The 26,096-nt window shown below is 42.2% G+C and overlaps 1 protein-coding gene and 1 pseudogene across 3 annotated transcripts in view; one reads left to right on the forward strand and one right to left on the reverse strand.

Moving 5' to 3' along the window:
* LOC133514969 (TANK-binding kinase 1-binding protein 1-like) overlaps positions 1 to 4,897 on the reverse strand; it is a 50,391-nt gene extending 45,494 nt beyond the window's left edge. The window contains exon 1 of one of the 3 annotated variants that reach the window (XM_061847128.1): positions 4,773 to 4,897. The gene's annotated coding sequence lies outside the window, so the exon portion shown is untranslated. Of the gene's footprint in view, positions 1 to 4,246; positions 4,326 to 4,772 lie in introns of those variants that run through there. The other 2 variants (XM_061847127.1, XM_061847129.1) reach the window with 2 other exon arrangements.
* A 1,481-nt stretch (positions 4,898 to 6,378) lies between these two features.
* Positions 6,379 to 25,190, forward strand: LOC133514591 (pyruvate dehydrogenase (acetyl-transferring) kinase isozyme 2, mitochondrial-like; annotated as a pseudogene).
* Positions 25,191 to 26,096: the final 906 nt, after the last annotated feature.

The following is a 26,096-nucleotide window of genomic DNA, read 5'->3' on the forward strand; positions in this document are numbered from 1 at the left end:
CATCTTGTGTTTTTTTTAACCCAACCCTGACTTGTTTGGAGAACCCCTAGGTCTCCATGGGTGTGGTCAATTAGTGGTACATCTTTGTTTGGTGTTGCGGGCTTTGAGGCTTATCAGAACGAATGCATATACAATGAAAGATCATTACTTACTGTATATGAAACAAATGAGGACCCAAATCAAACATTTTGTGCAGCTCTATTGTTTAAAATTCATACTAAAAAAATGACTTAAATACAAGGTTTCTAACAAAATGAGTTTTTGAAAGAAAAATACTTTTCAAGGCACTGTAATATCCATCCATTTTATGAGCCGCTTATCCATACTAGGGTTGTGGGAGTGCTGGAGCCAATCCCACATGTTATTGGGTAGAAAGCAGTTTTCACCCTGAACCAATCGGTAGCTAATTGCAGGGCACGTGGAGACAGACAACTGTCACACTCACAATCACACGTCAGGGCTATTTATAGTCTCCTATTAATGCAGGTTTTGGTGGTGTAGGAGGAAACCGGAGTGCCCAGAGAAAACCCACGCAGACACGGGGAGAACATGCAAACTTCACACAGGCTAAGCTGGATTTCAACCCATGTTCTCAGAAATGTGAGGCAGGTGAGTTAACCAGTTGTGCACCGTGCAGCGCACTGTAATATCCATCCATCCATCCATTTTCTTAGCTGCTTATCCTCACAAAGCTCACGGGAGAGCTGGAGCCAATCCCAGTTGTCATTAGGCAGGGGAAAGGGTACACCTTGAACTCATTGCCAGCCAATCCCAGGGCAAATGGAGACAAACAGCCACACTCACAATCAAACCTAAGGGCAATTTAGAGTGTCTAATTCATGTTGCATGTTTTTGGGATGTGGGAGGAAACCGGAGTGCCCAGAGAAAACTCACGCAGGCACAGGGAAATCATGCAAACTCCACACAGGCAGGTCCGAGATTGAACCCAGTTCCTCAGAACTGTGAGGCAGATCAATTAACGAGTTATTTGCTGTGCTGCGTACTGTAATATAGTTTCTCAAATATATGTGTCCCTGTGCGTGTGTGTGTGCTGCCTAAAACAGTAATAGCCATAGAGGAATGAGGTCAAACCATGCATATGGCATGTGCATAACTCCTACTCCTACAGCCCACACTGTCTTTTTCTTACAAATCCACTCTCAGCCCACACATTGGAAACATGTATTGCTTCCTTCCGTCCTCACAATCTCCTGCTCCATTTTGAGTCAGCATCGTTGCATTACGCATACACAGTGCAAGCCAAAGGCAAATCCGAACAAGGCCATATGTTTTCCTTGCATTTCTTTTTAATTTATTAATGGGCCAACATATTATGTTGAACATATTGTAACTCCCTGTAGTTAAGCACATATGCTCAAACACTGTCTGTTATAGCATCACAATCATCACTGGGTTTCTTACACTGATTAATTGAAACCAGTATGCTTGTACCAGGAAAAACCAAAGGGAATTCATATTGTACCATTTGAAAATATCTGAAGATTTTTTTAGATTTTGTACATTTAGAATGGATAGCAAATCAAATCAACCTTTATTTATTAATCGCTTTTCACTTAGCATCGTTAAAATCTAAATCAAATTAATGTCTATTCTGTTATCAACAAAAAATGAGAATCATTTAACAGCACTAAAGTGAAGTCGTTGGTTAGCAAATTTCCCTCACAGTTCTGTAGTTTTTTGGTGCTCAAATCTTGGCTTTGGCCTTCCTATGTGGCGTTCATTCCATGCTTGCTTTGGTTTTCTTTGGGTACTCTTGCTTTCTCCCACATTACAAAAACATAAAACATTAATTGGAGACTCTAAATTGCAGCTCGATGTGATTGCATTGGAACACCTAACCATCAAGCAGTATGTGGAGAACTCGCTGGCCACTGGACTCATCAGACCCTCATTATCTTCGGCAGGAGTGTTTTTTTTTTTTTGTGGAGAAGAAGGACAAGACCCTGTGGCCCTGCATTGATGATCAGAATCCGAATCAGATTTATTGGCCAAGTGTGTAAAAACACACAAGGAATTTTTCTCCGGCAGTCCGTGCTCCCCTGGTACGACTTACAAAACAAAGTACAACAAAGCAACAACAACAAGAGACATTTCTATTTATCAGAACTATTCCTTGTAAGAGTTGTGCAACATGTAAAATGTTCTTCATTTAGAACAGGTAAGAGATAAGTGTGACAACGTCCGACATTGTGTAAAGTTTGTACAGAGTCCCTTTACCCGTTCGCGGTTCCCGTTATAGACCAGTACAATGACAGTGAAATGCATTTGCAATGTAGATTCGATGTCCCAAATTCATGAGAGGCAAAAAATTGAATCTGACCCCATGTCTATCATGCCTGAAGCATGTTTTGTCTTGGTTTTCTCATGGGAAATTGAGACTCGGGTTAAGGACGTGCTGAAGGATTCTCGCAGCTCCGAAGGGTACCCAGCTGACAGGCTGTATGTTGTCACCCCGCTGAGGGGTAGGGTTGTCGAATGGGCTCATACCAATTGAATAGTTTGCCACCCAGGGATGGCCGAAAGTGATAGAGCAATACTTTTGGTTGCCAAACTTAAAAAAAGGCATCAGGGAGTACGTGAACGTGTGTCCCATTTGTTCAGTAAATAAACCCTCCCGGCAACGTCCCTCAATGGCCGTGGACCCATATTTCAGTAGACTTGCTGGCTTCGCAGGGTCACACCACTGTTCTCACAGTGGTGGACCATTTTTCCAAAATGGTATACTTCATTGGACTACCTAAAGTCCCCTCCGCAAAACAGACGGCAGACCTATGATAAGTAACATGTTTAAGTTGTATGGACTCTTCAGTGACATAGTTTTTGACAGAGGGGTCCCTGTTCATATCACAGTTCTGGAGAGAGTTTTGTTCTCTAATAGGGGCTGCTATCAGCCTTTCCTCAGACAGTCACCAAAAACCAACAGCCAGACCAAATGTGTAAACCAAGATCTGGAGACAGGGTCCCGGTGTCTCGTTCAAGTGATCCTCACTCTTGGAACCAAGAACTAATTTGGGAAGACTACACTCACAATTCTTTTAACACATACTAGATATGCATACAAGGCACCCAGTACATACATTCTACTCATCCTGCGTGATAAGAGATTTAGGACGAAACGAAAAGGGTTTAAGGGTTTATTTGGATTTATAGAAATTTGGAGATGTCAGGTGCCATTTTTTTATGTCAATGAGCAAGTGATGCTCACTAAGTGAGGTCACAGTAAGATACAGTATTTTAGTTATATCATCAAGATTTTGAGTGCTTATCATGTATTTTCTCTTTTAAAATCCAATTGGTGTCGCATATTCAGATTTTATTGTACAACACTGTGGCACGGTGGCACAGCTGCAGAGCGGTGTGGCCTTATAGTTCTGAGGACAGGGGTGTGGAGACTGTCAGGGTGGGAAGGCGGAAACAACGAAGACACCCGAGTAGGGGTGTTGAGACTGTGTGGAGTTTGCATGTTTTCCTCATTCCTGCGTGGGTTTTCTCCAGGCGCTCCGGTTTCCTCCCACATCCCAAAAACATCCATTAATTGGACACTCTAAATTACTCCTAGGTGTGATTATGAGTGTGACTTGTCTGTCTTCATGTGCCCTGCAATTGGCAGGCAACCCCAGTCACTCCCGTGACCCTTGCAAGGATAAGCGGTTCAGAAAATGGATGGATGGATTCATTCTTGATCAGTGGCGTAGATATTTAAGAGGCAACAATAACAAACAAATTATAAGAAGCATGTGCGCTTGTGCATTGGTAGAGGTCAATTTGGTCCAGTGCTTGAAAAACACAACCAGTTCCTGCGTTGCGCCGTGTGATGTCTAAAAATCCCCGACAACACTTGAACGCATCAGACACTAAACTAAGTCAAATGAATTACGAACACAATTATGCACATTTATTGACAATGTTATTCAGGTTGCTCAAATAATGCGACTTTGCGCAGATATTTATATGGCCAAATAGTATCGCATCCACCAATTATTTTAAATTAAGCCACGTTTCTTGTTTTCTTCTTTTTGTCAACCCATTATCACTCGAGCGATGCTGCTTGTCTCGTCTCCGAGACACCATGGACGTTCTGCGCAACGACAGCAAGTCAACCCGGCCCGCTACACCACAAACGGAGTTATGATTGAAGCATCCAATAAATTATGACAGTGGCCACTGACACGCAAAGGAAAAATCGATCAAGGACGCATAGGTAAACGGAAGCCTGTTTACTTACGTATGGTGACAAAGCAGTGGAGGTGCTGGTACTGATTGTGCTCAGAAAGGGTCGACATGACTTGTTTGTGATATCAGAAGTATATGCTGATGTGAGTGAACCGCCTCTACCCTTTTTCGGCGAGACGGGGAGGAGACACTGGGAGTCTTTTCAAAAGACAACTTTCCCGTGAACCAACTGTCTGTTTATAAAAGCTATATCCTATGTAAACATTGACGCTACGCTAGTGTAAATTTATTGGTTTTTCAGTTTCCGTTTTCCCTTCGTATTTCTCAAATTGAACAACATCCATCCATTTTCTGTGCCGCTTATTGTCACAAGGGTCGCGGGAGTGCTGGAGCATATCCCAGCTATTTGAAAACATCTACAAAAATGTTGATCATTACATCTGTGAAAATACCATACAGATGGCAAGTCATTTTCACAAATGTAAAACAAAGGTATTTTATTAATTAAACATTTTCAGTGGCCTAATCATAAAAAAATAATGGCATGGGAATAAAAATGCGTGGTGGTAAGATAATACCTGAAGGTGGATCGGGAGTTCTGTAACTTCATAAGGCAGGTGGGTGCAAGTTTCCCATATAAACAGCAGTGTGTATCATGTCTTGCCTTGACGTGATCAAAAACTGTTTCGAGCTGCAAATATTATTTAGGGGCGTGGTTGCGTTGCTGGACCCCAGCAGTGCCACCCTGTGCAACTGCATGTCGCACATGCCACTGCAGTCATTAAACAATAGACTCACCAAGTCACGCTGAGGATTTTATAGTGTCTGTGCCTCTGACAAGTTTAGTGTTCCCCTGCATATGTTACTTGCAAAGTCGCGTATTCATACACACCTTTTTGTGGGTAAAGTTTTCACAGAAAAAAATATTCATCTGTTTAAATTTTTTTGCGCAAGCCAAAGTCCCATTTAATAGTTATGCTTTTACATCAAACCTGTGGCATTTTTGGTGCCAAATTATGTTAGAGTTGATGGGCTTTCTGTAGAGCTTTGCTTCCATTTTGTGGCATCCTGGTGTCAGTGAACTATGTTGGAGTGTATTGACGAGCTTCATATAGTGCTTTACCATATCTTGCATTTTTCATGTCTTCTGTGGAAGTTCTTGTGTTATCACAAAAGTAGTTCTTGGGTTCATGCTTGTAACTTGTAGAAAGATGAGACTTGAAACAACAACTTTTAATTATCACCTTTTTGCGACCATTACTATTGCAGGTATTCAGCTGTCAACATTATCACAGTATTTAGTAATAGTAGTAGTAGTAGCAGTAGTTGTAGTAAACACATGTAGTACTGGAAACTGATGATCAGAGTAATGTCACTACTGAAAATATATGTCATGTTATGTCATTTCCAGTACACTACACACTAGAGTATTAAGCATGTCCATATTTCTGTGTTGTGTCGAAAATTGGTGTGTTGTAGCTCACTTTATGTACCAGATAGATAGATAGATAGATAGATAGATAGATAGATAGATAGATAGATAGATAGATAGATAGATAGATAGATAGATAGATAGATAGATAGATAGATAGATAGATAGATAGATAGATAGATAGATAGATAGATAGATAGATAGATAGATAGATAGATAGATAGATAGATAGATAGATAGATAGATAGATAGATAGATAGATAGTTTTTTGATGTAACATCAGAGTCACACCTGTCCAAATCCCAAGCATTAAAACATCAGTTTTGGGATTAATTCAATCTTAAAATAATAGTAATTAAGAAATAAAGTTACAAGTCTTATTATAATGGAAAAAATGGCATACCAGTGCAAGCATTGTCAGTGTTAACATTATGAGACGAGAATGTAGCAATTTTCCATTCCGGTTGTTTTGCAGGGTGAGAAAATGTTATGTAATTCTGCGCATGACCGGGTCAGTCAAACAGGAACGGAGCGTATCTTGTTTACACTCCCGACATAACAACTCTGCGATTCTTGGAACATGATTGGCTACGTGCCGCCCACCTCAGCTTCCATTGGTTGGATGTTAATAAATAACACGATGATAATTGTGGACTTCACGAGTACTACTGCACAATGTGAACTGAAGAAGCTCTGGCGTTAATGTCAATCTCGCCTTATTCGCTTAAACCAATACGTATGTACTATTTAGGATGACGAATTGAATAAGATTTGTTCGGTCAATGGTAAAAGGGGCAGCTATGGCGAACGTTCCCAAACACATTGATCATTTCTCCAAATTTTCCCCATCGCCGCTCTCCATGAAGCAGTTCTTCGACTTTGGTAAGTGGCGCATAAACTCACGTCACATCTTAGGTTCTATAATTAATAACACTATGGCTTGAATTGGTTTGTCGTGCACTTGCTAGATGGTAACCTGTTTTTTTTCTCCTACGAATCCTTTTCCTCATCCAATCCACTTCATGTAGTTTATTTATAATGGTAAGATTTCAAGATCGTTGCTGAGCATGCATTCATGATGGTATTGACAGGAAACTTTAAGAACCCCAGAAGGCCTGTTCATGGTAATGCTGTCCACATTTGAATTACATTATTGTCTCTTCTAAACACACACCATCACCGTATTTCATCATTCGGAAATGAGCGGGAACTTTGCTCAATCGTAGCGCCGTCTCCATTGTAATTTCACTGGAGCAACCACGTTTACTAATGACCAATGACTGCAGAAAAATAGGCGAAGACAAGCTGTTATAATTGGGTTTAAAGGCAGTTTATTCATTGCTTTATGAATGTCTATGTTTCAGTGATTTCAAATAGGTTTATGTTTTATGCTTTAATTGTACAGTTCACAGGCCCCGGAGCTCTGTGGTTAGAGCACTGGTTTGGTAAATCAGGGGTTGTGGGTTCATTATCCCACTGGGGCCTCCATTCCCTGTCAAGAAGGGCATCCTGTAAAAATTGTGCCAAACATAAAAGTGCATGTTTCATCTGAGATGACACGACGTCGAGAAACTTACTTATTTACATACCTGTCAACCTCGGCCAATTGCTCCCATGATTAATGATTGCAATTCCCATCATTAAGCGATAATAAACCTTACAAACACAACCTGGCACATATTTACTCACAGCAAGACAGACTATGTAGAATAAAAACAAATAGAATTTGTGTAAACAAGTTATTTTAGTTACCAAATCAACAACACAAACAATTCTTTCAGTTTCTTTCTTAGTTCTTTCCACACTTGCAGTAAATTTAGTGTCACTTATTATAAGCAGCAGTGCAGGACTTTGTCAGTTCTAAAGATGGTTTTACTCTGTAACAGAAACTGTCACAATGTAGTTTAATTTCCAACAAAGATGTCAGAGTATGAGTTCCTATTGTCTTCCTATACTCTATGTATTGTCCTCACATGGCTGAAAACTCTCTCACTGTCAGCATTAGAGTGAGGGAGGCAGAGAAGAACTTTGTAAATCTCCTTCATCAATGGAAAGCAATCTTTCCTAAATGCACTTTTTAATTTACATGTGTGGCCAAAAAGACTCTGGGTTAATTGGTCTTCCATCTTGGCTTTTCTGAGGAATGAGAGCATCAGGTAGCAGCTGGTAATCTTCCCACTCGTCCTTTAATTCCTCCTGATCCAGGTGTGGTGGTGCAAACCTGTCACCCAACCTCACAATGTGGCTGTAATTTACATCCTTTCTTGAGTCCAACACCACTAAATCACTGAGAAGAGCATTAGAGACAAAGTGCTTGGTCAATCAGAAGTGTGATTTGCTTTTCGCTACATTTTTCACGTGTTTGGCAGTTTTAAAATGGCACTTCAGATCTTAAAATCCACACATCAGCAACTTTCACATCCTTTTTACACGGAACACAGAACGAGAACTCAGAACCTTTTTGGTGACGATTTAATCCATCCAACATATTCACCTTGGAGAGACTCCCATTCTTTTTGGTGTAACCCGATACTTGAGTTCTTCTATTCCTACTTGGCGGTCCTTCCATGCTTACTTTCACGATGAAAAACTGGTTGATTCTTCGATTACAACACAAATGCCTGACTTCAAAATATACAGAAATGGAAATACGTGACACGTGTACGCATTGGAGCCGAAAAGGGTAAGATGAGATCGGTCTTACAAAAAAAAAACATACTTATTTTTTTTACATTTTTTTGTAACCATACAAAAGTTGTTGTATGGCGTACACAATTTGAAATGATAAAAAAAACGTATAAAATACGGAAAAAACTTATAAGTTGACAGGTATGAGTTAATGTCATAGGGACATGCTAACAGAAACCTTGTCAAAAAGGAATAGCATTGTATTTACCATTCCTGCTGTCTAAAATTTATCATAATCGTGTTGTTTGACTGAGATGCTATATATTTGGAGTGGCAGCACTGGTTAGGACGTCTGCCTTAGTTTTGAGGAGCTGAATTCAAATCCGGCCTCACTGTTGTGGACTTTCTATGTTCTCCCCGTGCCTGTGTGGGTTTTCATCGGTTACTTCAGTTTCCTCCCAGATATGGTATGCTAATTGAAGATTTTAAATTGCCCATAGGTGTGAATGTGGGGTGAATACTCGTTTGTTTCTATGTGCCTTGTGATTGGCTGACGACCAGTTCAAGGTGTACACCGCCTCTCACCGAGAGATAACTGGGATAGACTCCAACAAGCGTGCAACCCTGCTGAGGATAAGTGGTTTTGAAAATTAATGGATGGATGTTTGGATTTATTTTTTTTGTACTCTTCAGGTTCATCCAATGCATGTGAGCACACATCATTTGTCTTCCTTTGGCAAGAACTTACTGTGCGTCTGTCTAACATCATGAAGGAAATCAACCTGCTGCCAGTAAGACTTCTGGCCACACCTTCTGTGCAACTGGTTCGGAGTTGGTAAGTGACTGCTACTGTATATTTTGACGATAATTCATTCAATGTTTATAGTAACAGTGAGTCAATCCCATGTCCAAAGAAAAAAGCAAGCCCCGCAATGTAGTTTTTTCACATATCTGATCAGCCCGATTAGTATCAGCCGATAATAAGCATTTTATGATGATCGGCTTCAATGTCATAATATGCAGATCTGATCAATTATGTCATTGACCGGCTCCACAAAAGACATTTACTCCACGTCACCATCGTACTACTGTAAAGATCTGACACTCAATCTTTTTCTTCATTTTCTTTCGGCTTGTCCCATTAGGGGTCGCCACAGCGGGTCATCTTTTTCCATCTAAGCCTATCTCGTGCATCCTCCTCTCTAACACCCACTGTCCTCATGTCCTCCCTCACAATATCCATCAACCTTTTCTTTGGTCTTCCTCTCGCTCTTTTGCGTGGTAGCTCCATCCTCAGCACCCTTCTACCAACATACTCACTCTCTCGCCTCTGAACATCTCCAAACCATCAAAGTAAAGTTATTTAAAAAACATGTCAGTGGTGTCAGACAGACAACACTTAATTCCCAAATCAGACTCCAAGACAAATTTGTCTTTGATGATTGTAGTATGTCAGACTATTGCACACATCCCGTTTTTTTACAATCATTGGGCTTTGTCTGGTCAATGCAAATGCGACCGGATACACCCGTTGCCAGGGTGACAAGAACAAGAATAGATTGCGCTTTGTGCTATAGGAACACAATGGGTTTTGATGGTCACTGGTCCTCAGGAGAAGGCATTCATTTCAGACTTGCTTGTGGTATATTCACGTACTTTTAATACGATATGGCTCGCAAGCAGGTAACAAAATATTATGTATTCTACCAAGCAAACTTGGCAGAAGTTTGTTACTTGATGCTAGTTATGAACCGATAACAATCAGGCTGGTCAAGATGCATATGACAACATGTACACCAGGTTGGACATGAAAGAAGGAGAAAAGGATCTCTACAGGTTGGCCAGACAGAGGGATAGAGATGGGAAGGATGTGCAGCAGGTAAGGGTGATTCAGGATATATAGGATAGGATAGATGGAAATGTGTTGACTGGTGCCAGTGGTGTGCTAAAAAGATGGAAAGAATACTTTGAAAAGTTGATGAATGAAGAAAATGAGAGAGAAGAAAGAGTAGAAGAGGCAAGTGTGAAGGACCAAGACGTGGCAATGATTAGTAAGTAGGACTTTAGAAAGGCACTACAAAGGATGAAAAATGGAAAAGCATTTGGTCCTGATGACATACCGGTGGAGGTATGGAAGCAATTTGGAGAGATGGCTGTGGAGTTTTTGACCAACTTATTCAACAGAATACTAGCGGGCGAAAATATGCCTGAGGATTGGAGGAAATGTGTACTAGTTCCCATTTTTAAGAATAAGGGCGATGTTCAGAGCTGTGGGAATTATAGAGGAATAAAGTTGATGAGCCAGACAATGACGTTATGGGAAAGAGTAGTGGAGGCTAGACTCAGGACAGAAGCAAGTATCTGCGAGCAACAGTATGGTTTTTTGCCTTGAGGATGCTAGTGGAAAAGTACAGAGAAGGTCAAAAGGAGCTAAATTGTGTCTTTCTGGATCTAGAGAAAGCCTATGACAGAGTGCCAAGAGAGGAACTGTGGTACTGCATGCGTAAGTCTGGTGTGGCAGAGAAATATGTCAGAATAGTTCAGGACATGTACGATGGCAGCACAACAATGGTGAGTTGTGCCTTAAGGCCCCGTCACACCATGACATTCTGGTCAGCGTTCTATAGCGTTTGAAGAAACGTTGGTAACCCATGGTCGCCGGGATAGCTCCAGAAGAGCGTTATTTGAACGCTAGTGAACGTCAATGATCCCTGGGAATCGGCGGAGAATGCCGGTCCGGAAAAAAAGTTTTGAACATGCACAAAAGTTCTCACTGAGAACAGCGTTCATCAACGTTTAATTTTAAACGCTGCAGAATGTTCAAGAGCGTTGCACGCATTTGGCTATCATTAGTCAGTCGTTACGCTAGCGTTACTTGGTTGTTACTTATCGTTTGTCACCGTCGGACCGTCATCACTGGGGTTTTCATGGTGTTTAGGGTCTCCAGGGGGTGTCACATTGTGCGTTACTTCTCGGACGTGCTCTTCTTCGTGGTGTTCTTTTTCCTCCAAAGACATTGCTAGTGAAAGAGGCTTTGCATTCTTACTTGCAGCGCGAGTTGCTGAAGTCGCACCGCACCTTTTTTTCATCTAGGCAGCATGATGCTGACTGTTCAAACTCACGAGAACTGAAGTGACTATGAAATTTCCAACATTTTCGTTCCCATTCCACTGTAAAAATTACATGCCAGGAAAACGCTATTCTGTCGTTATTCACCCGTTAGTCACATGCTCAACATGCTCATCTTAACGTTGACAAATCGCTCATCGCGCGCCAGTGACACGTTAGCACACGCTAATGGTTTTTATGGGTATCTTATTTGGTCGCTGTTACATGCTTCTCGTGCATTAGACACACGTTAGTCATGCGTTAGACACACGTTAATCACACGCCAGATGTGTCATACTCATTTGAGAACGCTGAAAAATAGAACGATTAAAATGTTCAGAGAACGTTGACCAGAAAGTCATAGTGTGACAGAGCCTTAAGGTGTGACAGAAGAATTTAAGGTGGAGGTGGGACTGCATCAGGTAACAGCTCTGAGCCCCTTCCTGTTTGCAGTGGTAATGGATAGGCTGACGGATGAGGTTAGACTGGAATCCCCTTGGACCATGATGTTCGCAGATGATATTGTGATATGCAGTGAAAGCAGGGAGCAGGCAGAGGAACAATTAGAAAGATGGAGGCAACCACTGGAAAGGAGAGGAATGAAGATAAGCCGAAGTAAAACAGAATATATGTGCGTGAATGAGAAAGGTGGAGGGGGAAGGGTGAGGCTACAGGGAGAAGAGATAGCGAGGGTGGACGACTTCAAATATTTAGGGTCAACAAACCAGAGCAATGGTGACTGTGGTAAGGAAGTGAAGAAAGGGGTCCAAGCAGCATGGAACAGCTGGCGGAAGGTGTCTGGTGTGTTATGCGACAGAAGAGTCTCCGCTATGATGAACGGCAAAGTCTATAAAACAATGGTGCGGCCGGCCATGATGTTCGGATTACAAACTGTGGCACTGAAGAAACAACAGGAAGCAGAACTCAAGGTAGCAGAAATGAAGATGTTGAGGTTCTCGCTCGGAGTGAGCAGGTTGGATAGGATTAGAAATGAGCTCAGTAGAGGGACAGCCAAAGTTGGATGTTTTGGAGACAAGGTTTTAGAGAGTAGACTTCGATGGTTTGGACATGTTCAAAGGCGAGAGAGTGAGTATATTGGTAGAAGGGTGCTGAGGATGGAGTTTCCAGGCAAAAGAGTGAGAGGAAGACCAAAGGATGGATGTGGTGAGGGAAGACATGAGGACAGTTGGGGTTAGAGAGGAAGATGCAGGAGATGGGGTAAGATGGAAAAAGATGACATGCTGTGGCGACCACTAACAGGACAGGCCGAAAGGAAAAGAATAAGAATCAGGCCGATCAGATTAGTGTAAAGCCAAACTGTAAATCATGTTTTTTGAGTAATTAAGTACAAATTTAAATGAACAAGTCATTTAAATAGACACATAACTCCATCTTGTGGTTGGATTGGTGATCGGTTGTTGAATTTTTTTTACAAATTGCTGATTGGTGATCGGCTCCAAAATCGTGATTGTGTAAAGCTGACTGCAAATATGGTGATTTGTTTTTGTTTTCACTTATGGATGGGGTACGTCATCACAAAGCCGTCTTTTGCTCCTACTACTACTGGTACTGCTACTGCTACTCTGGTGCAAATCCGTCCATGTGGCCAATGCAGCGGACACATACAACCACAAGTACCATACATATAATTGTGACATCAAATGTGTGAACGGTTACAGAAACATTTTCAGAACCAGTCAGCTCACAAAATCTTGAATTGGTTGTGTAATTCACTCTTCACACTTGATGGGTAGGCAGACTTAAGGGTAGGTGTTTGATAATTAAGTAATTTTTCAATGACAAATTTCACACACTCTTTTGTTAAGAATTTCTTATATTTAATAGTTTTATCACTAATCAATGACCTATAATTTGCAGTCCAAACAATTACTCCACAGAGCAAAGGGGGTGGGGAGCACCAAGAGTGTTTGAACTTTGTCTCACTTCCTACTCAAGGGGGATCCCTTTCTTCCTCTTGTTTTTCCTCAACATGATATTGGAGCTGAGGGGAACATCACGTACGGAATAACGTCACTACCATGTGCGGAGAAAGTGATATTGGGGTTTGAAATCGGGGGGTTGTTTCCTGTAGAGTTACATTGCTGTTATTTTCCTGGAATTGCCAAAGCAACCCACCAAATTTTCAGACACACAGCTTCAATCTGCACCACTCTCTATTATTGCTATTGACCTCGATTGAACTGTAACATTGATAGTAACGCAACAAGGAGGATACGAGTGTCTTATATATGTGTTTCTTTAGTCACACCTATGCTTGGACTTCCCTAGGTACATCCAAAGCCTGATGGGAAATCTTGGATTTTCTGGATAAGAGTCCAGATGATCAGGGAACTCTTGAGACATAAGGAAAGCATTAATCATGAAATAAAAACCTGAGCATGATAGGACATATGTCAACCGGATACCTAACACAAACCCCACTCACCCTGACACCATTGGTTGCATCAACTCAATGTGTGATGTCCCTGGGGTTGTACGAGGTAAGTCCTTATTTCTATGGCGTCAGCACTTAACTCTGATCTTATGTGCTGCTACAGCTGTATAGTCAACAACGCATTTACAATATCTAAATGGCATTTGAATGTGTCGACAAGATATGAATTTTATTTTGTAACCAACCAAATCTGTGACTTTGATTGAGCCTTTTTCGGATTTGCATATATTTTTAAATCAATTTGAGAGTGACAAATACTAGCAAAGCAAGCAAAGCTTGGTGGACTGTGTCAAGAAGTAACATTTAAATGCAGTCCTATATAGTCAAAGATATGGTCCAGTCACTTCTACAGTTTAAGCCAGTTTCAGTATGTGACCAAAAATTCTGCTTATATGATCCAGCACAGTTATCAGAAATAAGATTTATACATACTGTATTATTAACGATGAATTACAACAGCTGCTAACCTTTGTCATATCAGGTACAATGATGCTAAAGTTAGTTGTTTTTGTTTCCCTAGATGCTTATGAGAGTGCTAAATTAATGTGTGAACAATATTACCTGGGATCACATGAACTGGAGCTGAAACAGATGAATGGTGTGAAACATTGGTGACTCAGCAACAGCATACCGGTTGTTTATTACATGTGAAAATAAAACCTTGACTGTTTTTTCTCTCTCATAGCTAACAGTATCATACAGCCCATCCAGATCTCTTACATTCCATCTCACCTGTACCACATTCTCTTTGAGCTCTTTAAGGTAATTATGATCACAACAACTAAGAATTTGCATTTAAAGGAAAAAGATAATCTCTTTTGATGAATTTCAACTGGAAGTTCAAAGTAAATTAGATGGTACGGGTTCATTCTGACACCTAAATACTATACAGTAATTATTCATAATCTTTTTACATTGACACTGGACAATTAGTACTCCTTTAAAGAAGGATGAACGTTTTGCAATATTATCATTTTTTTTTTTCTATTGGGTGCCTTTCTCAAGTACACCTTGATTGGACTCAGTAAGAAGCCTATACTCTGGCGCAAGTCTTTGCAATTTCTTTTTGTCTGCTGCGGAAATTTTCAAACTCCCGTTTCAGATCCCAGAGCCTTGAAGACTAAGCCACTTAAATCCCATAATTCAATAAATGATACATGAAAAAATGAATGATTAATGAAACAACTGTCATTTGCCATTTATCATTAGTGTTATGTACTCTATTGTACAATTTTTTATTCAATAGGAGAGAAGGTGAAGGGACAAAGTACAGTATTTAAACTATAGAATATGAGTAAAGAAGCCAGTGTTGTCACTGCAGAATGCCATGAGGGCATTGAGAACCATGAAGCAAGCAGCATCCCCCCGGCCATCAAGATTCTGGTTGCAGTTGGTGAAGAGGACTTGTCAATCAAGGTCACCAATACTCTACCATTGTTATGAGCATCTATTTATGGTACATGGCGTTGTTTGTACTTACATGTTTATGTACTGACCCTTTCCAAAAAATACAATAGGGAAAAGTTCATTTATTTTAATAATTCCATTCAAAAACGTTCAACTTTCATCGATCATAGATTCAAGGCCCATGATTTAAACAACTTCAAATATTTATTTGTTTGTTTTTACCTAATTTGGTCTTACAGCTCATAAAACCCATGAAATCAGAATCCAAAAAATAGAATAGGATGAAGAAATCAGACCAAATTTTGCAGGCCATATTTTTTTTAAAATTGTGTCACACTAATTATCTACTAAACTCAAAGCACCTGTTCCCAGGTGTCATTAAATTGCTTCACTTTGGGTCAACTGTCTCAGTTGGGGTCAATATGGGAAAGACTGCAGACTTAACAACTGGCCAGGACTTGTTCTTTGCACCTGATGACAAAACTAATCTTGTTCACAATTACATATGCTTCCCTCATCCTCTTTGACCATTTTTCTACATACCCCTTGTGTGTCTCTGATTCTGTATCTCCTATTGGACCAAAGAAGAGCTCTATCGGGAGGTGAAGGTGTTGCCTGTACAGCAGGTAGAGAGGCAAGTGCACGGTCAAATCGTGACGTGTACAGTTATATGGTGTATCATTTTTGGCAGATGCTATTAGCACCTCTCCTTTTCTCTGTCTGTCAAGTTCTCAACATTTTGAGCAACGTGTGGTTGAACTGCTCAGATGGGTTGGATTGAGAGTGGTACGGGGATGTTCATGAGTGTCCAACCCCCAACCGTTTTCCAAGCGTGCTGATCAGGTCATTCTCAAACTCGTTCCTTTGGTCATGGTAGACGATTTGGGTAGCCAAAACGTGGTATATAGTCATTGTATATTCTTTCAGCAGCTGTTTGTCCTGATTTGTTTTGGTGGGGTACGCCTGGGAAATCTGGGAAACAACCAGAAGGTACTCAAAACCTCCTTTGCGCTCCTCTAGCTGTAATGGACCTTTCCGACCTGTCAATCACTCGTACAATAATAACCAATCAGATAGCCGCATTGTCTTAACCTCTGGCTTGACCCGCCCCTCTTGTCGCCATGTCCCACAAGCAATGTTGGTCATTGGTTGCGTGCAGTTGGAAAAGTTAATCTTACGAAGAAAATGGTCCTCAGATGCGCTTGGGAAACGTGCAATTCTGATGAAAGATATCTGGCTAGGTTAAAAGGGGCCCGGTTATTCATTTTCCAAAGCCTAAAACACAGTTGAGGAAGTGTCTACGGTGGATTAAGCCTCACTGAAGAAAGCGCGTACCAATTGTGTGTGGACAACAACAAACATAAGGCTGTATGTACGAAGGTAAGAGAGGGAGAAGTATGTTCTCTGAGTTTGATTTCATTTTTTATCAGTGCTTTATACATTGCAGAACAACTTTCACTTTGTTAGTGTATCACTGACCTGATGAAGAAGTGTCTAATGTTTTATGCCAACTGACTTCTTTCTTTCTGCTGTTTGGTGGGACAGGACACTTATCTCCAAATGAAGTTGGTTCCACTCATAAAGGAGTTGTTGAGTAGAGCCATTCAATGACATTTTGACTTGATCAGTGATAACAGCATTGGTGTCTTATTTTGATTCTCTCCACTAAGGCAGTGTTGTCTTGCTGTGATTTTGCTAAACCTTCATGACTGACTTTGGGCAGAAGTGGGTCGAGGTTGTGGCACTATGTTGGCAGAAGAGGTGTAGAGTTCTGCAATCCTTGCAACATCTTTGTTCTGGGCTGCCCTACACCCATCCCAGGTTGCATGCAGCACATTAGGAGACAGTTCCTTTGTGCATGATACCGTAGAGGTGAAGCCCACTGGTTTCAGGACCATTCCAAATGCCACAAAACCAGAACCCCTGAAAGACTTCACCACCAAAGTAGAACAACTCACAATATTGGTTGAAGCAATCCAACAACAAATTCAGAATGAGAGTCCATCCATCCATCCATCCATCCAGTTTCTTAGCCACTTATCCTCACAAGGGTTGTGGGAGACCTGGAGCCTAACCCAGCTGTAAACGGGCAGGAAACTGGTGACACCCGTACTTGTTGCCAGCTAATCGCAGGGGACATGGAGACAGACAACAGTCACACTTACAATCCCACCCTTCTTCTTCTTTTCCTTTCGGCTTGTCCCGTTAAGGGTCGCCACAGCGTGTCATCTTTTGCCATCTTAACCTATCTCCTGCATCTTCCTCTCTAACCCCAACTGCCCTCATGTCTTCCCTCACCACATCCATAAACCTTCTCTTTGGTCTTCCTCTCGCCCCTTTGCCTGGCAGCTCCATCCTCAGCACCCTACCACCAATATACTCACTATCTCGCCTCTGAACATGTCCAAACCATTGAAGTCTGCTCTCTCACTGTGTCTCCAAAACATCCAACTTTGGCTCTCCCTCTAATGAGCTCATTTCTAATTCTATCCAACCTGCTCACTCCGAGCGAGAACCTCAACATCTTCATTTCTGCCACCTCCAGTTCTGCTTCCTGTTGTTTCTTCAGTGCCACCGTCTCTAATCCGTACATCATGGACGGCCTCACCACTGTTTTGTAAACTTTGCCCTTCATCCAAGCAGAGACTCTTCTGTCACATAACACACCAGACACCTTTCGCCAGCTGTTCCAACCTGCTTGGACCTGTTTCTTCACTTCCTTACCACACTCACCATTGCTCTGAATTGTTGACCCTAAATATTTGAAGTCGTCCACTCTCGCAATCTCTTCTACCTGGAGCCTCACTCTTCCCCCTCCACTTTTCTCATTCACGCACATATTCTCTGTTTTAGTTCGGCTAATCTTCATTCCTCTCCTTTCAAGTGCATGTCTCCATCTTACTAATTGTTCCTCTGCATGCTCCCTGCTTTCACTGCATATCACAATATCATCTGTGAACATCATGGTCCAAGGGGATTCCAGTCTAACCTCATCTGTCAGCCTGTCCATTACCACTGCAAACAGGAAGGGGCTCAGAGCTGATCCCTGATGCAGTCCCACCTCCACCTTAAATTCCTCTGTCACACCTAAGGCACACCTCACCATTGTTCTGCTGCCATCATACATGTCCTATACTATTTTAACATACTTCTCTGCCACACCAGACTTACCCATGCAGTATCACAGTTCCTCTCTTGATACTCTGTCATAGGCTTTCTCTAGATCCACAAAGACACAATGTAGCTCCTTCCGACCTTCTCTGTACTTTTGCACGAGCATCCTCAAGGCAAATAATGCATATCTTGGTACTCTTTCTAGGCATGAAACCATACTGTTGCTCGCAGATACTTACTTATGTCCTGAGTCTTGCCTCCACTACTCTTTCCCATAACTTCATTGTGTGGCTCATCAACTTTATTCCTTTATAGTTCCCACAGCTCTGAACATCCCCTTTGTTCTTAAAAATGTGAAGTAGAACACTTTTCCTCAATTCTTCAGGCATCTTTTTGCCCGCTAGTATTTTGTTGAATAAGTTGGTCAAAAACTCCACAGCCATCTCTCCAAATTGCTTCCATAGCTCTACCGGTATGTCATCAGGACCAACTGCCTTTCTATTTTTCATTCTTTGTAGTGCCTTTCTGACTTCCCCCTTAGTAATCATTGCCACTTCCTGGTCCTTCACACTTGCCTCTTCAACTCTTCCTTCTCTCTTTTTCTTCATTCATCAACTTCTCAAAGTATTCTTTCCATCTATTTAACACACTAGTGGCACCAGTCAACACATTTCCATCTATCCTATCCTATATATCCTTAATCACCCTTACCTGCTGCACATCCTTCGCATTTCTATCCCTCTGTCTGGCCAACCTGTAGAGATCCTTTTCTCCTTCTTTCGTGTCCAACCTGGTGTACATGTCTTCATATGCCTCTTGTTTAGCCCTTGCCACCTCTACCTTTGCCCTATGTCGCATCTTGATGTACTCCTTTTGCCTCTCCTCAGTCCTCTCAGTATCCCATTTCTTCTTCGCTAATCTCTTTCCTTGTATGAGTCTCTGTATTTTGGGGTTCCACCACCAAGTCTCCTTCTCCCCTTTCCTACCAAAAGACACACCAAATACTCTCCTGCCTGTCTCTGTGATTACCTTGGCTGTCGTAGTCCAGTCTTCCGGAAGCTTCTGCTGTCCATCGAGAGCCTGTCTCACCTCTTTCCGAAAGGCTGCACAACCTTCTTCCTTTCTCAGCTTCCACCACATGGTTCTCTGCTCTACCTTTGTCTTCTTAATCTTCCTACCCACCACCAGTCATCCTACACACCACCATCCTATGGTGTCGAGGTACACTCTCCCCTACCACTACTTTACAGTCAGTAACCTCCTTCAGATTACATCGTCTGCACAATATATAATCCACCTGAGTGCTTCTACCTCCGCTCTTGTAGGTCACTATATGTTCCTCCCTCTTCTGGAAATAAGTGTTCACTACAGCCATCTACATCCTTTTTGCAAAGTCCACCACCAACTGTCCCTCAAAGTTCCTTTCCTGGATGCCGTACTTACCCATCACTTCTTCATCGCCCCTGTTTCCTTTACCAATATGTCCATTACAATCTGCACCAATCACAACTCTCTCCCTGTCTGGGATGCTCAGAACTACTTCATCTCGTTCCTTCCAGAATTTCTCTTTCAACTCTAGGTCACATCCTACCTGTGGGGCATAGCCGCTAACCACATTATACATAACACCCTCAATTTCAAATTTTAGTCTCATCACTCGATCCGATACTCTTTTCACCTCCAAGACATTCTTAGCCAGCTCTTCCTTTAAAATAACCCCTACTCCATTTCTCTTCCCATCTACTCCGTGGTAGAATAATTTAAACCCTGCTCCTAAACTTCTAGCCTTACTACCTTTCCTCCTGCTCTCTTGGATGCACAGAATATCAACCTTTCTCCTAATCATCATGTCAACCAACTCCTGAGCTTTTCCTGTCATAGTCCCAACATTCAAAGTCCCTACACTCAGTTGTAGGCTCTGTGCATTCCTCTTTTTCTTCTGACGATGGATCCTGTTTCCTCCTCTTCTTTGTCTTTGACCCACAGTAGCTGAATTTCCACCGACTCCCTGAAGGTTAGCAGTGCCGGGGCAGGCGTTGTTCACCCGGGCCACGACCGATCCGGTATGGGATTCTTTAGATGAACGCTCATATTTGTTTGGCACAGTTTTTACGCCGGATGCCTTTCCTAACGCAACCCTCTGCATTTATCTGGGCTTGGGACCGGCCTACAGATTGTACTGGTTTGTGCCCCCATTGGGCTGCATTCACACTTACAATCACACCTTGGGGCAATTTAGAATGTCCAATTAATGCATGTTTTTGGGATGTGGGAGGAAACTGGAATGCCCGGCGAAAACCCACACAGGCACAGGGATGCGCTCCATCATCAGAATCAGCTTTAATGGCCAAGTGTGTAGAACGCGCAAGGAATTTTTCTCCAGCGGTTGGTGCTGTCCTGTTACGACATACAGAGAACAAGGAACAAAATAGCAACAATAACAAAGAACAAAGACATTTCTATTTATAGGAATTATTCCTGATAAGATGTGCAAGATGTCAAATCTATATCGATAAGTGTTTTAACAATATCAATTGTGCAAAGGAAGCACTTTTAGTGATGAATCGTGCGGCCGGCAAAATAAATAAAGTAAAATAAATCTTCTTCTTCAATTTCTTTCAGCTTGTTCCCATTAGGAGTCGCCACAGCGTGTCATCTTTTTCCATCCAAGCCTATTTCGTGCATCTTCCTCACTAACTTGAGAGTAAGTCATTACAGTCTGATTTCTTTCTCCCAACAGATGAGTGATAGAGGGGGTGGAGTTCCATTTAGGAAGACAGAGCATCTATTCAGCTACATGTACTCCACGGCTTCTAAACGCAAGATAGGGGAGAAACATAGAGCGCCTTTAGTGAGCATATTGAACTCAAAATACTACATTACTGAGTGTAAGAGAAGCTAGTAACTGGAAGAAAAATTGTAAAATACATGTATTATGTGCATTTATAGGCTGGTTTTGGCTATGGACTACCCATATCTCGACTCTATGCTCGCTACTTTCAAGGAGACTTACAGCTTTATTCCATGGAAGGTTATGGCACTGATGCATTTATACACTTAAAGGTAACAGTCAAAAACAATCTGACACTAACAGAGGTGGTCCACTGTTCCTGAATCTGAGATTCGACTTCCCTGCAGACCCCCCCCCCCATCAACCCTGAATAGACCTGACTAGGGAATCTGAGGAATGTAATCACCATGTAGTGGGAACACATTCTCTGTTCCCTCTTCTTAAAAAGGGGCACCACACCCCAGAGGCATTGTCCCAGATGTCCATGCAATGTCACAGAGGCATGTCAACCAGGACAGCCCCACAACATCCAGGACCTTTAGGAACTCCAGGCGAATCTTATCTACCACCGAGGAGTTTTTAACCAACTCAATGACCTCAACCTCAGAGATAGGAAATCCCGCCTCAGAGACCGCAAATTCTGCTTCCTCATGGGAAGGCATGTCAGACAAAAAATTGAGGAGGTCTTTGAAGTATTCTCTCCACTGATTTACAACAGTGAGTTGAAGTCAGCATTGCCCCTTCCCCACCATGCACAGTGTCGATTATGCACTTCTTCCCCCGCCTGAGATGCCGGATGATAGACCAGAATTTGCTTAAATCCGTGTGGAAGTCATTCTCCATTGCGTCACTGAAATCCTCCCACACCCGGGTTTTGACCTCAATGATCACCAAAACTGCATTTCGCTTGACCAGCTGGTACCCATCAGCTGTCGAGGCAGTCCCACAGGCCAAAAAGTCCAGATAAGACTCTTTCTTCAGGTTGATGGCATCCCGCAATGCTGGTGTCCACCAACGAGTTCCGGGATTGCCAAAACGACAGCCACCAACTTCTTACGGGCACTGCTCTGGTCAGATGCCTTGGCGATAGAGGCGCAGAACATGATCCCCCACCAATATCCCCCAAATCACCAGGAACATGGGTTAAGTTCTGCTAGAAGTGGGAGTTGAAACTCTCCTTCTGGTTGGGGATTTTTCCAGACGTTCCTAGAAGACCTTTACAATATGTTTGGGCCTGCCAGGTCAGACCGACATCTTCTCCACCATTAGAGCCAACTCACCAACAGGTGGTAATCAGTGGACAGTCCACCCCTCTCTTTGCCCGAGTGTCCAAGACATTTGGCCTCAAGTCCGATGACACGATCACAAAGTTAATCATTGAGCCGATGGGGGGATCATTCCTCTCAATTATGCCCTTTCAGATCTTACGGTCATTGCCCACATGACCATTGAAGTCTCCCAGCAGAACGATGGACTGCCCAGCAGGAGTGCTTTCCAACGCCCCCTCCAAAGACTCTAAAAATTGTATGTACTTTGCCTATGCACCAAACAACAGTCAGGAGCCATCACCCCACCTGAATGCAGAGGGAGGTTTCCCTCTCATCCACTGGGGTGAACCCCAACGTACAGGTGCCAAACCAGGGGACAATAAGTACACCCACACCTGCCCAGCGCTGCTTCCCATAGAAATTCCAGAGTGGAAAATTATTTAACCCTTCTTAAGAGGAATGCCAGCAGAGCCCAAGCCATGTGTGGAAGTGAGCCTGACTATATCTAGTCAGAACCTCTTGACCTCATACACCAGCTCATGCTCCTTCTCTGAGAGAGAGGTGACATTCCAGTTTCTGTAGTCAGGGATTGTATGACCAAGGTCCCGCCTTTGGCCACCATCCACCTCACACTGCACTATTATGGCCCGGTCACCAGGGTCTCGTCATCCAGCACCCCTCTTGGCCTGGGTCCAGAGGTGGGCCCCAGTGACCTGCTTTCGGGCAAGGGAAACTTAGATCCATTATTTGTATGCATCATAGGGGTTTATAGAGCCATGCTTTGTCTGGTCCCTCACCTAGGACCTTTTCGCCATGGGTGCCTTGACCAGGGGCGTGAAGCCCCAGACAACGAAATTCCTAGGATCACAAACCCCTCCACCATGATAAGGTGACGTCTGAAGTAGGAGATTAAATTTCTTTGTAACTATAATATTTGTATTTATTGGATTTTTTTTATGCTGTAAAATTCATTTGCTGTATAATTTACATTATACACTATTTAAGGTTATTGGCAAATTAGTCTACACCAATATCCAGCAATCTCGGTTCTCTAAACAGTCATCCATCAATCCATCCATCCATCTTTTCCCCTAGCAAGTCACACCCCTTCACCCCCTACGACTCCATTCACACATTTGTGGTAACTAAACTATCTGAAAGTGAATCAGCAGAGACGGATTTGGTCGGAAGTCATCCATTCTAACTTGCATCACCATCATTTAATTACGCCTACCCCTTTCTTGCACAGAAAACATTTTCTAGGATTCTGTCTGTAATATCGCTTCAATTTGTGAGGCAATTATTTTCTGTGCTATGTATGGTATGTTTATTACCATCACTCCATTGTTCTGGTTTTCCGTCTCTCCAGGCACTGTCGACAGACTCAGTCCCTGCCAGTTTTTAACAAAACTGCTCTGCGCCACTACAAACTGAGTTTGGAAGCAGATGATTGGTGCGTTCCCTCCAAGGAGCCCCTGGATCTAACAGTGTTTAGAATCGCCAAGTGATTCAGCCAATGAAAGACAGATATATACTGCTATCCTTTACCTTGAAAGGACAGGGGATTTGTTGATAGACCGGGAGCTAAGGAAATCAAAAGACAACAAAATGGCCACATTTAATCCATTTGTTCATTCCATCCATTTTCTGAGCCGCTTAGCCTCACAAGGAGCCTATCCCAGCTATCAATGGGCAGGACGCGGGGTACACCCTGAACTGGTTGCCGGCCAATTGCAGGACACACAGATAAACAACAGTGGCACTCACAATCACACCAAGGGGCAATTTAGAGTCTCCAATTAATGCCTGTTTTGGGATGTGGGAGGAAACCGGAGTGCATGGAGAAAACCCGCGCAAACACGGGGAGAACATGCAAACTCCACACAGGCAGGGCCGGTATTTGAACCCCGGTCCTCAGAACTGTGATGCCAAGGCTCTACAGCTGCGCCACTGTGCTGCCCCACATGTAATGGTTGTTTTAAATAATTTAAATTAAAATGATTGTCTGGTACTTTGGTTGATCTGGATGCACAAGTTGCCACCATGTGTAATATTTGTTCACGTCCTCTGTGAAAAAATAGAGAATGAGAATTCAGTAGTGACATGGTAAAAAGCCTGAAAGGAGCAAGAAACATATTCAAGTGTGAAAAGGTTTGTTTAAAATGATTCACCAGTTGGACCCAGAGCCATTCTTTGCTGATATTGTTACAGTCATGTCAGTAGTTAAAAATCCTATGTTCTGTGCAGTATATTGACATTTCACATAAATACACATAAATTGTTTCTCCTTGGTTTCATTTGGTCATTAAAATTACAAGTGTTTGTATTGTTAAGTTTCTGAAGATTTTGTAATATCAGATGAATTGTTTTTGTAAAAAAAAAAAAAAAAAGAAAAAATGTGTACTCTAGGTGTATATTTATTTTACAAATCAATATGGTTAGTGGCTAGTCACTCATGGTGTAGTCCAGGACTGTCCAAACTACAGTCTGTGGGCCAACTGTTGCTTGTGAAGCAGTTTTATTGGCCCACAGCAAATTCTGAAAATATAATTGAATATCGCTCACACAACAAGCTTGAGCCCAACCCCGTTGAACTTCTCAGTTTCAACACAAGATAGCGCTAGCCATGGAAATGGTGCTTCTCCACTAAAAATTATGGTAAGCAAAGAAAAACCTTTGTTGGTCAGCAGAAATGGCAGCAGCACTGAAGAAATACAAAATTGCAATTGAGAGTTGCAGATTTCAAAGACAATGTGAAAATAAATATTTCTTCAAAGAAATCAACTTAAAGTGTGTCTGTTTAATTTTAGATGAAGATGTTGCTGTGATGAAAGAGTAAAATGTCCATCGCCAGTATGAGACCAAGCACCAGCGCTACGCATCATACACCAGTGCCGAACGAAAACAAAAATTCAAGCAAATGGCAGTTCGCTCGCAAGCTCAACATTTTTTTTTCCCATGCTAACAAAGTACAGGAAAACACCATACCAGCAAGCTATGAAGTCGGTAAGCTTATTGCCCAGCACGGCAAGCCATTCTCATTCTCTTTATTTCATAAAGCAGTGCCTTATCAAAGTCACAGATATAATGTGCCCGGAAAAAGTGCAGGATTTCAATATGACCTTATCCAGAAATACAGTGATGGGGAGAATTGAGGACTTGTCAGCTAACTTAAAACTTCAGCTAAGAGACAAAGCTTGTGCTTTTGATTTTTACTCAATAGCATGTGATGAGAGCACAGATACCGCGCAACTGTTAATTTTTTTGTGGGTAGTAGATGATAATTGCTGTACGGAGGAGCTGCTTAAATTGATAAAAGGCACAACGAGGGGTAAAAACATTTGTGAAACTGTGTCGGAGGCAGCTGAAAACATGGGGCTTAAATGGGACAAACCCTGTGGAAGATGACTGGCGAGCGCAAAGGAATGGCATCCCATGGTGTGCGCCAAGGTAAAAGAAACCAAAGTGAAAGAAAGCAGAGGTAAGGCTGTTAGGGTGGACTGTATAATCCACCAAGAAGCATTGTGTGTCAAGACTGCAGCTTGATGATGTGATAAACACTTAAAAAAACTCAATATAATTCGAGCTAGAGGACTGCACTATAGAGAATTTCAAGCTCTCTTATGTGATATGGTTGCTGAATACAGGGATGTATTCTACCACTCTGATGTGTGCTGGCTCAGCCACGGCTCTGTGCTG

The sequence above is a fragment of the Syngnathoides biaculeatus genome, chromosome 16 (genome assembly GCF_019802595.1).
Source record: "Syngnathoides biaculeatus isolate LvHL_M chromosome 16, ASM1980259v1, whole genome shotgun sequence".
Taxonomy (NCBI): Eukaryota; Metazoa; Chordata; class Actinopteri; order Syngnathiformes; family Syngnathidae; genus Syngnathoides; species Syngnathoides biaculeatus.